General features: G+C 38.4%; 1 pseudogene; it reads left to right on the top strand.

Annotated features, from left to right (window-relative positions):
• Positions 1 to 4,006: 4,006 nt before the first annotated feature.
• Positions 4,007 to 13,596, top strand: LOC102010598 (annotated as a pseudogene).
• Positions 13,597 to 15,284: the final 1,688 nt, after the last annotated feature.

The raw sequence follows: 15,284 nt of genomic DNA, 5'->3' as shown, positions 1-15,284 counted from the left end.
CGGGGCACACCTGTAATCCCAGCACTTGGGAGGCTGAAGCAGGAAGATTGCCATGAGTTTGAGGCCAGCCTGGGCTACATAGGGAGTTCAAGGTCAGCCTGAACTACCTAGCAAGACCCAGTCTCAAAAAAATTTTTTTGATGCATAGATATTTATAATTGCTATCTCTTCCTGTTGAATTATCCCTTTTACTAGTATATATTAACAATCTTTCTCTCTTCTGACCAGTTTTGGCTTGGATTCTGAGGTGTCTTAAGGTAAGAGAGCTACTCCATTCTTTCAGACTCCATTTTATTTTATTTTATTTTATTTATTTATTGGTTTTTTTCCAATACCAGGAATTGAACTCACCACCTTGCTCTTGCCAGGCAGGTGCTGTGCTGCTGAGCTAAATCCCCAGCCCCTAGACTCCATTTTAATGTAGTATCATTTTATATTCTTTACCTTTTTGTCTATAAGCTTCCTCTTGAAAGGTTTTTATCTTTTGTGTGTTTGTTTTGTGTTGATGCTTGTAGATTGATAATAGTAGAAAGCTTTCTTAGTATGGACACCTCTTTACTTAACGTCTGCATTTTAGCAATGTCCTTTAGTCACGGTTGGCCTTAACCTCTCACTATTGGCCTTTGCCTCTGTTCCAGGGTCCAACCTCTTTTGTTCACTTGGGAGAGAAAGCTGCTGTGTCTTTGGTGTAGTACCCAGTGCTTCACCAATGGACCACAAGGCAGTCCAGGTATTTGCATATAGAGAGAACCAATTGATAGCAACAATATATCACCTTGGCTATAGTAATAAAATCAGCAAGAATAATAGTGTCAGAGACAAACTGGAACCAATAATGTACCACTACAGAAGGCAGAGGTCATATTCTTTCCAGACTGAGCTTAAATTTCTCAGTGGTTCTATGTCTAACCTGCACCCTCTCAGTGGTGGTCTCCTGTGGTTTTTGATAACACAGTCACTTTGGAAATGTAACCTTGGAATTCCTGAAGCTGCTGGCCATGGCTATACTTTCTTCCTGGGTCTGCTGGTCTTGTAGGCTTACCTTCTCTTTCCCAGTATTGACATCATTCAGGTTGTTATGGTCTGTGTCTAGATGTCCCCCTGCCCCCAAAGCCTTATGAGGTCATAGGTTTCTTTTTTCCTTTGGAGGGGACTGAACCTAGAGTGTGTGATTGATTCATAGTACAATGCTAGGATTAAAAGTGCTGGGATTAAGGGTGGGTTATTGCTGTATCAGTCCATTGATTGGATTTGCACTGCCCTAATCTCAGGAGTCTAGACATAATATAAAAGTGGCAGAAAGAGGCTGTTAAGTATCTTCCTCTTTTGTGGGTTTTGGTGTCTTCTGGCACCATGGACAGGTGTCAGGCCCCTCTACCATGTGCCACTGGCCTTGAAATAAGATGATTATGGACTGAAACCTCCACAAACTGTAAGTTAAATAAATCCTTTCCCCTTTAACTTTATGTGTCTGTATTTTGTCTCAGCAATGACAGAAAAGTAGCTAAGGTCAGTTAGTTAGTTCATGCTTCTGCTGCAACATGTCAAGGGGAAACCAGTTGGTGAATGGTCATGGCTAGGCAGCGGCTTACTATGTCATCTTGCCATGTGGCTTTGGAGTCCCAAATTGGTGGTGGATTGCTGCATTGTCTCCTCTTCTGTTCTTGGGTGTTGGCCTTGTCCAAGATTGGCTTGGTCAGCACCTCTGCTGCTGCATACAAGAGGAAACAAAATGCAGAGCCAGCCTGGAGCTGGGAGCTGGCAATAGCCATGGTGTAGAATCCACAGGCTTACAGTTGATTTGGGCCAAATAGTGCAGCTCCATCCAGGCCATAAGGGGCATGACTCCATCCTAGCATCCTTTAACAATTGTAACTCTGCCAAAATAGGACACTTTCTAGATTAAAAAGAAAATCTAACAACTAATAATATAGGAAATTAATACAGGAAAGATTCCAGAGTTACTAAAGACTTGATTTGGAAAAATTTAGAAAAATGTTCAATAGTCAGTAGGAGTCAATATGGTCTCACTAAAATGAATTATGCATTTTGTGGAGGATAAATAAGTTACTATACATTGGAGTAATATTATTGACAGAATGAAGTAATGATGACCCAGGCATAGTGGCACATACCTATAATCCCAGCATTTAGGAGGCTCAGGCAGGAGGATCACTGCCAGTTCAAGGTCAGTCTGGGCTTCATAGTGAGTGCAGAGCCAGTCTAAACTACATAGTGAAACCTTGTCTCAAAACAAAACAAAATAAAACCCTCAGAATGAAGTAATTATGTTTCACATATAGATGAGTATTTTTCAACTATTTGGGAAAATGTAAAACATTTCCAGAAAGACATGTACTGTACATAATTTTTGGAACTCTTCTTGTCTGCAGGAATATCCCATACAGTCATTTCTGCCTTATCAGCTCTTTTTTGTGATTTTTTTTTTCCGCAAGTTTTTACGATTTCTTGGACAAAAGCAATGTGTTCTTTTACCAGCTCAGCATCAGTTTAGAAGTTTTCTGTTATTCTTCAGTGATGTTGAAAGTTTAGATCTATTTTCTACCAGATGTGAATTCCAATAATTGTGAAGTTTTCAGAAATATGTGTCCATAAGGATGACTGGCCATGAGTCTATCATGATCCAGTGAAAGAAATTACATCTCAGGAGCCAAGAGGCTCCCAGGTAGATGAATTTTGTATCTGGATCACTGAGAATAATTGGATCAGTCCCAAGACTGCCTAAGACTACTCTACATTTGTCTGCTGATCATTTTACTGCAAACCTATCTATTCCTGTATGCCTCTATGTTCAAGCTTCAGAAGCAGTAGTAAAAATGTTCATCAATATTATAGTGGCTGTTGAGATTATACATAGTGTTTCTATAGCTGTTTTTATATTATTTTATAAGTTATTTTATCTATAACTCCACTGTCAATAATTACTCCATCCTTTTAAAACTTGTTCCTTAATGTAGTCTAATCATGTAGTTATCATAGATGCTGCTAATCATGATATCTCCACACCTCTGGGCCAGATAGACATATAATCTAGGTTGAATCAATCAGAGTCCCCCTCAAATTTAAAATGATTAAGTTGATTTGTTCACAAGGACCCATGCATTGCTGATTACTGTCACTCCTGCCAAGAAGAGGAAGATGAGTTGAGAAAGTGCCACTAGCTAGCAAAGAAAACTGGTGATAAATAAAATGTCCTGGCAGTGCATGCAGCACCCCCAAGGCCCAAACTCACAAGAAAATTTTTAAGAGAACATGTAAGGAGAGGGAGAGGGATATCAATATAGAAATACAGGAAATATATTTGATGAAAAGCAAGTTAGAAGTGCCCATTCTCACTGCTTCCATTCAGTGTATACTGGAAGTCTTATCCAGAGAAATTAGACAAAAAAAGAAATATTAAATCTGTCCAAATGGGAAAGTTAGAGGTAAAATTGTCTCTTTTAGCAGATGACCTGATCTTTTATACAGAAAACTCTAAAATCTCCAGCAAAATTGTTAAAACTAATAAATTTATCAACATTTCCAGATACTAAGCAACATATGAACATTAATTGTGTTTCTGTACACTGACAATAAACTATCCAAAAAAGAAACTCGGGAAACAATTCCATTTACAATATAAGAACACTTAAAAATAAATTCAACTAGGAAAGTAAAGAGCTAAATTCTGAATGTCCTAATTCCCTCAAAATTCCCATTGCATTTTTCAGAGAAATAGAAAAAAAAAATCTCTAAAATTTGACTGGAACCTCAAATAACCCTGACTAGCTAAAGCAATCTTGAAGGAGAATAAAGCAGAAAGTATCATGCTTCAAAATACACTACAAAGCCACAGGGAACAAATCAACATGACAGTGGCATAAAAACTGACATATAAACCTACAGAAAAGAAAGAGGCCAGAAATAGATTTATACATTTATCACTGCCTGGCCTTCAACAAAGGTACCGAGAAGACACAAGGGTGAAAGCAGAGTCTCTTCAGTAATGGTGCTGGGAAAACTGGATATCAACATGTACAAGAATGAAGCTGGACTCATTCCATACGCAAATGTCAACTCAAAATGCATTAAAGACATAAGACTTGAAACTGTAAAACCACTAGAAGAAAACAGGAAAAGCTTCAGGATATTGCTCTGTACAATGTCTTTCAGATAGGATCACCAAAACACAAACAAAAATAGCAATAATATTGTAGAGTTGTATTAAATTAAAATAAAAACTTCTGTGCAGCAAAGGCACAGAATGGACAGATAATTTATGGTGTTGGAAAAGCTCAATAGCAGGAAAACAAATAATCCAGTTAAAAAGGGCAAAGAATCTAAATTGATATTTCTCAAAAGAAGACATAAAAATGACCAAAAGATATATGTAAAAATGCTCAGTATCACTAATCATTATGTATATACAGACCAAAAAAAAATTTGATACTACCAGTTAGAATGCTATTATGAAAAACATAAAAGATGAGGCATACCTCACTGGTAGAACACTTACCTAGCATACAGAAGGCCCTAGGTTTGATCCCTAAAACAGGGAGATAAAAGAAGTAGAAGAAAAAAAGGAGAAAAAGAAGAAGGGGGAGAGAAGCAGGAAAAGAAAAGATAGTAAGTACTGTCAAAGGTGTAAAGAAAAGGAAACACATACGTTGTTGGTGGGAATATAAAATGATATAGCCATTATACAAAACAGGAGGAAAGTTGCTCATAATGGTGTAAATGAAACAGCTACATAATCCAGGAATCCCAGTTCTGAGTATAAGAAAAAAAATCAGTACATATCTCAAAGAGATATCTTCACTTCCATGTTAATCTTGGCATTATTCAATTATAACAGCCAAGATGTAGAATTAACCTAAGTATCAATCATTGGATGAATGGATAAAGAGAATAACACACACACACACACACACACACACACACACACACAAGATGGAATATCATGCAGCCTTTTAAAAAGGAAATCCTACCAATTATAATGACATGGATGAAACTGGAGGATATTATGTTAAGTGAAACAAACCAGTCACAAAAACACAAGTGCTGGATGACCTCATGTATATGCAGAATCTAAAAAAGTTGAACTCATAGAAATAGATACTAGAATGGTGATTTTCTAAGGGCTGCGAGGATGGGAAGATGTTGGTCACAGGGCACAAACTTTCAGTTAAGCAGGATGAATAAGCTCTGGAGACCTCATGTACAGTGTCTTAGTTACTTTTTTCTCACTGCCGAGACAAAATACTTGACATTCAAAATTAAAGGGGAAAAGGTTTATTTGACTTGCAATTTGTAGAGATTACACTCTATAATCAGCTGGCTCCAAGGCAGGGGGGCACATGGCAGAGAAGCAAGAGTTCCTGGCAGTGGAAGCCAGCAAAAACAACTGGTGAGTTTAATAGTGTCTTTCTCCCCCCCTTTCATCTTATTCAGACTACTCAGATGAGGGAAGTGCCAAACCAATCAATGGGCTGATTTAGTAATTACACACTGTTAATCCCAGCATCAAACACTGTAGATTCAGCCACCCCTAAAAAAGCCCTATGCCTGCATGAGGCTTTGGAGGGACATCTAGCACAAACCACAACATGTAGCATGGTATCTACAGTTAATAATAGGAATTGTATCGTTGAAATTTGCAGAGTTATCTTAAATCTTCTCACTACACATTAATATGGCAACTGTGTAAAGTGCTGAATATGTTAGTTACCTTCATTGTGATAATAATTTCTCTAGTACACATGAAAACATCTTGTTGTACATCCTAAAGGTATACAATTTTTGTCAATTATACCTCATAGACCTAATACAAAAGAAAATGAGAAAGAAATTGGGCACTTTTTTATTTCTGTACCAGGAATTGAACTCATAATTCTGTGCTTGCCAAGCAGGCACTATGCCACTGAGTTATATCCCCTGCCCAGAAACTTGTAAAGTAGACAACATAAAAACAGCTTGAGTGATTTGAAATACACTCGTGCTTTATATGTGACATTACTTATTAATGTAATTACTTTTACGTTTATTATTAAGTATACTAAATGTAGAAAGTAATTTTATGTGGCTGAAAGAGTGATGTTTATGCAATTGAACTCTAGCAAATCAGAATGAATTTTATCAGACATTGTTATGAAAAAAATATTTGAAATTTGGAAATCAAAAGATTATGCAAGAGATGATACTGAGGATTTGTTGAATAAGTTCATGCAAAGATTATTGAGTTCTCCAGTGTCCTTCATTGTCTGATGAAAGTCCATCACTTTAATTACACATTAACTTGTGGGTCTTGCTGGTAGAAAGATAACCCTCAAAATTATAATTGGGAAATGAGTAACAGAAAAGAGTTTCAATCATGCCTGTGAAAGGAAATTCAAAGTTAAACCAAGTGAATAACATACTTACATATTTAAAGTAACACTGGAACAAATGAGATGACCAAATGTTTTGGCTTGTATCTAGATGTCCCCCCAAAGCCTCATCAGGTCAGATGGAGCATTGCAGAGGTGGCTGAATCTAGAGTGTGTGATGCTGGGAGTAAGGCTATGATTCTGGGGTTGATTCATGGTGCAATGCTAGGATTAAGGGTGCCCCACCCTGGGTGAATGCTACCCACCCTAAGGATGGGTACCCTGAATTAGAATACAAAGGACAGAAAGAGGCCTACTGTCATTTATGATTCTCACTTGCTTCTTGCCACCTTTGCTGCCTTCGTCCTACCATGAGCAGTTTCTCTTCTGTGAGGCCCCTCTGCCATCCTCTGCCATGCTGCTTGCCTTGGAGCAAGCTGACTGAAACCTCTACAAGATGTGAGATGGAATAAACCTTTTCTTCTTTCACTTGGGTGTTGGTTATTTTGTCTCAGCAATAAGAAAAGTAACCAACATACCAAATATTCTAATATTACAGTATAATCTAAAGGAAATTAAAAGAGCTCTGGGGCCTATGGAAGAATTTCTAAACCAAGTAGAAAATGAATGTTCCGAGCAACAGTATGATAAAGAATTGAACTAACAGAACTCAAAACAGATTAGACAAATGATTTCAGGAATAAATACGAAGCTACAAGGAATATAGAAGTCTTTAAAAAGCTGTAGAGAGCCATTGAGGTGGAAAGATAGTGGAGGAAGAGCAAAGAAAGAAAGATCCCCTTGCTTCCAGAAAATCTCCTGAAAAAGAAGAAGGCTTATCAAGCCCTCAGCCACCCAGGCAAAGCAGGCACTTTTGGCACTTTTGGCAAAGAAGGAGAGGAAGGTAAAAGAAATCAGATTTAAGTGACTGAAATCTTTCCTTCATGATTCCTGGTGACAGTGGTGTGACAGGGTGAGGGTGAAACAACTAGAAGCAAAACCTTGAGCTTTGGAAGCACCTGAGGAACAGTCCTTGGCCTTTGTTGTCTGCCTCCAAAATATTAAGGTGAGTCTACTAGTAAGAAGACCATTGCAAGACATTGCCTGAAGAAGTTGTTCAGTGGTGTTTTTGTTAAAGCCACCTCCCAATCCCTCAAAATGCTGTGGATAGTATAGCCTTCTGTGACCTGGGGATTTCGAAATCTGAAGTCTGTCCAGGAACTCATTTTGGAAAGCAGACAGGGCAAGGTCAGGAATAAGACCTTCCCTCTGACAGAGAACTTGTAACGGCAGAATTCGGGTTGTATTCCGCAAGAAACCAAGAAGAATCTATTTAGAGCAAGCAGAGCTTTAATTTGAGGCTAGCCACCCTTCATCCCTGACTTGCAAATCAGGGAAGTGGGCGTGGGCCTGCCTTTGTTCCCACCTTATATACATTTTTGGTTTCCATGGTAACAGATTGGAATGTTGTAGCCCTGGCCACACGTTGTTTTCCTTGTGCCATGTGACCAGGTCAGGCTCCAGTCATGAGCCCAACCACAATGATATATACTTTCTGTACTCTGTTATATATGTCCCCCTTTAGATAACCATACATTTCCTTTCTGGTGACAATGTTTATCTCGGGCCACCAGGGAAGGGGTGAAACAACACAGGCAGGGTCATAGGTAGTTGTCTGGGCCCGGGTGTTGTTTGTCTTTGGAAAAGAATTTCAGGGCTAACTTGGGGCTGCCAAGTTAACTTTTTACAATCCCTCTGGGATGTTTCTCAAGACACATTTTGAGGTTTGCACTAAGACTAGAATTATTCTATTTAAAATGATATGCTAAGAGTCATTGTCTATGACTATATTCCCCCTATATTCTCCCCTCTATGACATATTTTTCTTTCTAAAAAATACAAAGTGTGTCATATGACGGCAACCTGGGCTCCAAAAATAGGGCTTTTTCATCTTACATATCAGAACAATAAACACCACAGCTTGTTGGGCACAAGGAAGGTGTAGGGAAGCAAGTACAGCCTGGCTAATTCCAATAGCATCCATCCGAGGGCAATCGAAGGTGTCGTTGCGGAGGTGTTCTCTTTGTTCCATTGGGCCAGAGGTCTTTCCTACTGCAGCAGCTGAAGTATGACTACCATTGTCAGAACAGAAGTAGAAGACACAAGCAGGTTAATAGAATCAGTCCATTGCAGAATCCATGACAGGTTTCTTGGCAGCAGACTTTCCCATGGGTTTGAAGATTTCTCTTTTTATGGCACCATGTTCTACAATGGCATCCATAACGATGTTTTATTATCTGTTAATACACAAACATACCCTTGTCCCCTTGTTATTAATTGTACTGGAACACTTTGCTGCTATTATTATTATTATTATTTATCTAATATCTTGTAGTTATACTTTTCTGTTGATTGTTCAAGACCAAGTTAAAGTGAGGTTTGTATTGATTAAAATTAATTTCTTCCTATTGAGGTCAGTTAACTCTCCTCAGGATTTACCTTGGAACTGCGTGCAGTGCCTCTTAGTACTTCTGTCATTGCTAGCCATCTGGATGAGTTACAACCACTACTTGAGCAAGTTGCTTTCTTTGAAAGCTTGGGAGACTTTTTTCTCCTGGTGACCCTCCTTAGGCACACTATCCACCAGACAATTACCTCCCTCTGTGGTCCCATAATCTCCTTGATCAAAAGATCAAGGACCCAACTGAGTTATATGATGTGGCAGCAGAGGTTCTCTTATGTCCTGAGTCCTATTTGACCTTGGAGGGCTTTGGCCCAAAATATTGCTGTCCTTTAGCCCAATTTATCTCTCTAATTTGGTCTCCAAACCTCAGTTGTTGAACATCCAAAAGAGAAGATTAATGACATTAAATTGTAAGCACCTTGAAATATAAAGTACAGCCAGAGAACTATTACTTCTTACCAATCATGGATGTTCTAGTAGTTGGATCTCTGTAGAATGATAACAGACAACAGTTACATAGTTTTACATAGAAAACGGGAAGTCAAAAATCATAGAGCATGGTTATATAACAAGCATGATGACATTTTTGTAGCAATAAAATAGCCCTTTTAGTCATCATCCCTACCTAATACATAAGGAGCTTTTACCCAACTTGTCTTTAAACAAAATGTCACTTAAGAAATTTGTAACATTGTCTGGGCTTTTTAATATCTAAGCATCTCTAAATGTAGTGTCATATACATAGTATATACATCACATAAGTTTTGTTAAAAAAATTACTCAAATGATGACACATGAACCTCTTATTACAAATATCTAGAGCATAAGGGAAAAGGCAGATGTCCAACATTATATGAACAATTCCAGTTTTACATTTTAGAGTACTGTACATTTTGAAGGCATGAATACATTTAATACACCATGAAATTAGCAATAACAAGTTGTCATTATTTTGTTTTCTTCATTTAGTTTGATACCAATAACATCTTTTAATCAGAAAACCTTGTTGTCTTATTTTTTTGAAAATTTAACCTTCTGACAATGAGCAATGTAAACATATTACGATAATATATTTTGAACAATATTTATTGAGGTAACTCCCATAAGGCCATGGAGATTATTAGGGCTCCTTATTAATGAACAAAAACTGGTTAAAGTTATTCCAGGCAGCTGCTTTTTTATTCATCAATTGGGGTCCTGTCCAACAATCTCTCTCCACCCTAAGGAATTTTTATTTAATTATCTTAACCCTTTCTTTTAATGTCCTGTGAACATCCAATCATAATACTTGACACATCAGTTTTGAACAATGAGAGATTCTCAAGTTATAATACATAAACAACAATATTCATGACATTTATAAAACCAATTTTAACATAATTTTGACCAGCCAGCAACTTGGTAAAAGCAAATCTTTAATTTAGATAATATTTTCTATAAGCCAAATTAGATTACAAAACCTAAAAAATCAAAAAATACAAAAAGAGAAATTTGTTGAGCTCAAATAAAACAACTGTTTACAGATCTGACAAAGAGACAAACAAACAAAACACATACACAAGACAATTTGCTTATAAATTCAGTGCACTCAAATATAGTTTTGGCCATATTGAATTATAAGTTTGTAATTATAAGTCTAGTCAGAACTTTCTTTTCTTTTCTGTTTTTGATAGGTCAACTAGAAGAGATCTCTTATAAAAAGAATTTGGAAAAAATAAAAACCTTTTACCTGTAATTAATAGACTTTCAGTATTTTATTCTGTCTTAAGAACACCAGCAACTTTCATATCCCTTTCAGTAATTTCCAGCTTAGACATCTTCAAACACACTCTGTCATGTACTCAGATCTTCTCTTTCAAGTGTTTCTGTGATCTCTCTCTGTAAGACTTACTATAGTTTAGGTTGATATTATCACTTATGTAGACTTCTCCCTTTCCTTTTTAAAAATTTAATAGCACTTGTGGAATTCTTCTGTAAGACTTTACATAGCAAGGATATATCTAAAGAAATTATAATAACCTCCATTTACCTGATTTCTTTGGAATAACAAAAACAGGAGTATTCCAAGGATTGAGTGAGTTTTCTAAATGTCCTAGCTGGAGTTGTTTTTTTTTTAAAACTAGTTTGTGTAATTGGAGTAGTTTCTCCCTGATAAGGGGTCACTGATAACACCCAAACAGGTTCTTTGGTTTTCCATTGTAAAGGCAGAGCTGTTTTGGGGGAGAAGTATCAATTGCCCTTGTTAAACAACCTATTGATATCCAATATCATGCCCGTCATTCTTAGGTATAGTTTATATAGGCTCTTTGATTCCTTGTGATCTTTTCCTAGCCCTTTGTCTTTTTCAAATCCCATGTTAATCATCAGTGGCCTAATTTTAGGATTTGAATCTATTTGTTTAATTTTAGTATTAGAATTTTTTGTTTAAATTTAAAATCAGAATCAGAATTACTAGTCGATATTAGTTTCCACTTTTGTAGCAAATCTCTTCCCCACAAATTGACCTGAATAGGTGCCACATATGGTAAAAAGAAACTCTGCAAGCTGCGGGTAGATGTAATTCTGCACTTTGCAATTCAACAGGCATATAAACAAAAAACTCATTATTAGCATTTCACTGAGCTCCAGCTGGAAGCAAGCAGGGGTGTTTGTTATTTCCCCTTTTGTGGTTCTTTGTCCCTTTAAAACCTGTAAATTTCCAGATAGAGCCACATAGGATGTTCTTTTGAAAAGCTCCTGTTCCTGCTTAAACTTTTTTTTTTTTTTTTTCCTCTCAGCTGGGACAAGTTCATCTCTGTAATACCTTTTAATTTCTGCAGTTTATGACACTTTTGTCCCCTTATGTAGGTCAGTGGAATGACAAGCTGCAGAAAGAAGCTCTTTCTTTAAAGTCTGATGATTTTTCCTGTATTTAATCTTATTTGTTTCTCAGTTACCTTTAAAAATCCTTTTTTTTTTTCCTTCTGAAGAAAACAAAGTTAACATCTGTTGACAATCACCCCTGGTGGGGTGGTGAATTTCAAACACTGCTTTTAGCAAACTGATGGATGTCCCGAGTTTGCCCTAAAAAGGAGGGTTTGAAGTTCTCCAATTGCAGAATGTGAGTTTCCTCCCAGCTTCATCACAGGAGCCTGCCGGAGAGGCAAGACTGGAATGAGACCTGAGGAGGAGACTTCTTTATCTGAATCTGCTATAGGCTGGGGAAAGGCTGCCTGCAGTGGCAGTTCCCGTAACAGAAATAGTTTGACACAATAGCAGTGATTCCGCTCGCGTCAGGATCTTTTCAAGCTTCCAAGTAAACAACTCCCAGGGGTAGAAAAGGCAGGAGGACGGCAATCATGGCCCCTCCCAGCCAAGCAGCAGATTCAGTTGTAACCTGAGGACGCAGGCACACCAAAGAATGCAAGTGCATCAAAGCTGAAACATAGAACGAACGATTCAAACAGACAAACAGACAGCACAAAATCCCGAGAAAGAAAATGTACTAACTCGTTTTACCAATTCAAATTGGAGACTGGCTTGAAACACAACAAACAAAAAGCCAAATCCTTGCTCAGCCCTTGCCAGAAAGACTAGCACGCCCCTCTCTCAGCTCCCCCTGGGAGGGTGAAGGCTGCACTGCACCTGCAGCCCGCTGCTTCACGACCCTCTCCCGCTTCTGGAGAGGGAAAAACCAAAACTACCACCCACGTCTGGGGACGTAACAAGCTAGAGAGCTAGTAATAGAGCCCTCTTCTGAGCCAAGACCAATCTCGGGAAAGATTGGAAGCCAGTTAAAATCTTACACAGTCAGAGTTTTTCTAGAACTCTCTTTGCTCTTCCTGGCTGAGACCTGCAGTCCTCAACTGCTCTAGGATGGAAGCTGAAATCAGCTGGGGCGCCAAGCCATTCAGGAACAGCTAGGGGGTCCGGAGGCCGGGGGCCTCCCTCAAAACAAGGGTCTACCTGTAAAATATCCCGAGTAAGCCTCCAAATGTAATGGCAGAAATAGGGTTGTATTCCACAAGAAACCAAAGGACTCTATTTAGAAACAAACAGAGTTTAATTTGAGGCTAGCCATCCTTCATCCCTGACTTGCAAATCAGGGAAGTAGGTGTGGGCCTGTCTTTGTTCCCACCTTACATACATTTTTGGTTTCCATGATAACAGTGGAATGTTGTAGCCCTGGCCACACGTTGTTGTCCTTGTGCCATTTGACCTGGTCAGGCTCCAGTCATGAGCCCAACCACAATGATATATACTTCCTGAACTCTGTTCTCTATGTCCCCCTTTAGATAGCCATACATTTCCTTTATGGTTACAGTGTTTATCTAGGGCCAGGAAAGGGATGAAACAACACAGGCAGGGTCATAGGTAGTTATCTGGGCCCAGGTGTTCTTTGCCTTTGGAGAATTCCAGGGCTATGTTAGGACTGCAAAATTAACTTTTTATAACCCCTCTGGGATGTTTCTCAAGACACATTTTGAGGCTTGCAGTAAGATTAGAATTATTCTATTTAAAATGATATGCTGAGAGTTGCCATCCCCTACAAACTCTGTGATCAAGGAGCACCTGCACAAGTTTGGTGTCATTTGCCTGGAAGAAGACGTCATTCATGATATCACCTTTCCAGGGGCACATTTCCAAGAGATCATGTGCTTCTTATGCCCTGTCTACCTCTCTGTGGCCTGGCATGCTACCAAGAACAGGGTGGGCTTCCTCAAAGAGATGCGTTCACCTGGCTATCGGAGTGAAGACATCACCCAGCTCTTCCACCAGCTGAACTAGTTCCAGAATATCAAAGCACAGTGCCTTGAAGCATGTTTTATTTTTGAAACTGTTACCAAGTGTCTTCAGAGAAGATGATCTTCTGCTTTCAGAGATTGGAAGGAAGCAGTCAGGGAAGCAACGGGTTCTGGTCATGATAAGCACCTCTCCCCACTGCCCAGTTTCAAGGAAAAGTTCCAATGTTTTCCACATTATCCTCGCTGCCACTGAAATCAACACACGCTGTGGAGGAAGGAGTACTGTTTTGTTGCATCTTCTATCTTGGGGCTTGGTGTTGGTGAATGAATAACCTGAGAGAGGGTTGAAGGCTCACTATGACTTGGAGCAGTGGACCCAGCCCAGAGGTATACTTGAGTCTAGAGCCTCAAGGTTTTTTTTTTTGTTTTTGTTTTTTGTTTTTTTTTTGGTACTGGGAATCAAACTCAAGACCTTGCACTTGCCAGGCAGGTGCTGTGCCACTGAGCTATACTCCCAGCCCCAGGGCTTTCTTTTGGCAAGATTTGAAATACAGTTAGAATGATCACAAAGAAAAAGCTATAGAAATATCCACAACATCCTACAATGTTGAAGAGTTCCATTTACAATGATGACATAGCAAGTTATTTATATTAATGACTAAAAAATGGTATCAAAATTTAGAAAGGAAAAATTCCATTTAAAGATGGGGAAATAGGAGGACATGTATTTCTCACTCAAAGACAGATTCATTCAGCAGCAAAAAAAAGTACTATATAGTAAGCATTACAACATAATCACTAAAGTAGATCTTATATATTCAGGCACTTTCTGTTAAACAGAGTAATCTATTTCTAATAATCAGATATCGTGTATGAAAATACTAGCCAAGAATACAATTTCCTATTATTTGAAATGAACAAAACTGTAATGTATTATGTATCAAATTTAACATCTCGGGGTTTTGTGAGAAACTGTCGAGTTTTCACAAAACCATTTATCCACAAATCCATCTTTTTCTTACTCATCTCAATGCTAAATTTCCAGGTATATGTATCTCTCTTTCTGCTCTTTGTCTCATTGCCCAGTAAGCCAGTTGGAGAAGGTGCCAACTGACACTTGCAGGACTGTTCATCTTTCCCCCTGAGCACTGACCACTGAGGATGGTCTATGGGCTACTCTGAGTAGGCTACAGTGTAGAAACCATCCACTCCCATCTGACATGGGCCACCGTGCACATCCATCTTTCTATACACCAGGCCAGGGTTTTCTTCCTCTGTTAACTGGTCTTGTGGAACTTCTCATGACAATACATATGTTAGGAAACCACAGAATTTCAGAAACAGTATAACCAGCTGTCACCCTGAAAGGGCATAGAGAGGAAGTAGTTCCTGAAATTTGGCAACAGAAGGACTGTGTTTCTAATCTTGTTTCCTTTTATAATTTATTTTTAGTTTTTTCCCTGTGAACCATCCACTTTTGAAAACAGGTCTTCACAAAGACAGGTATACTATGGTTCATGACAGATTTACTCATGAGTCACAAGTTGAAAACAACACAAAAGTTCATCAACAAATGAATGGATAAACTAGGTGTAGCACATTCAAGCAAGGGATACTATCAACAGTAAAAGGATGCAACTATTTACATATGCAACAGCATAGAGAATCCCAAAATCTTGCTGAGTAAAAGAGATAGGTACATACATGCACAATTGTCATTACATTTACATG

Source organism: Chinchilla lanigera, unplaced genomic scaffold (genome assembly GCF_000276665.1).
Source record: "Chinchilla lanigera isolate Chin_1 unplaced genomic scaffold, ChiLan1.0 scaffold00093, whole genome shotgun sequence".
Taxonomy (NCBI): domain Eukaryota; kingdom Metazoa; phylum Chordata; class Mammalia; order Rodentia; family Chinchillidae; genus Chinchilla; species Chinchilla lanigera.
This window is presented reverse-complemented; position numbering and strand designations above follow the sequence as displayed.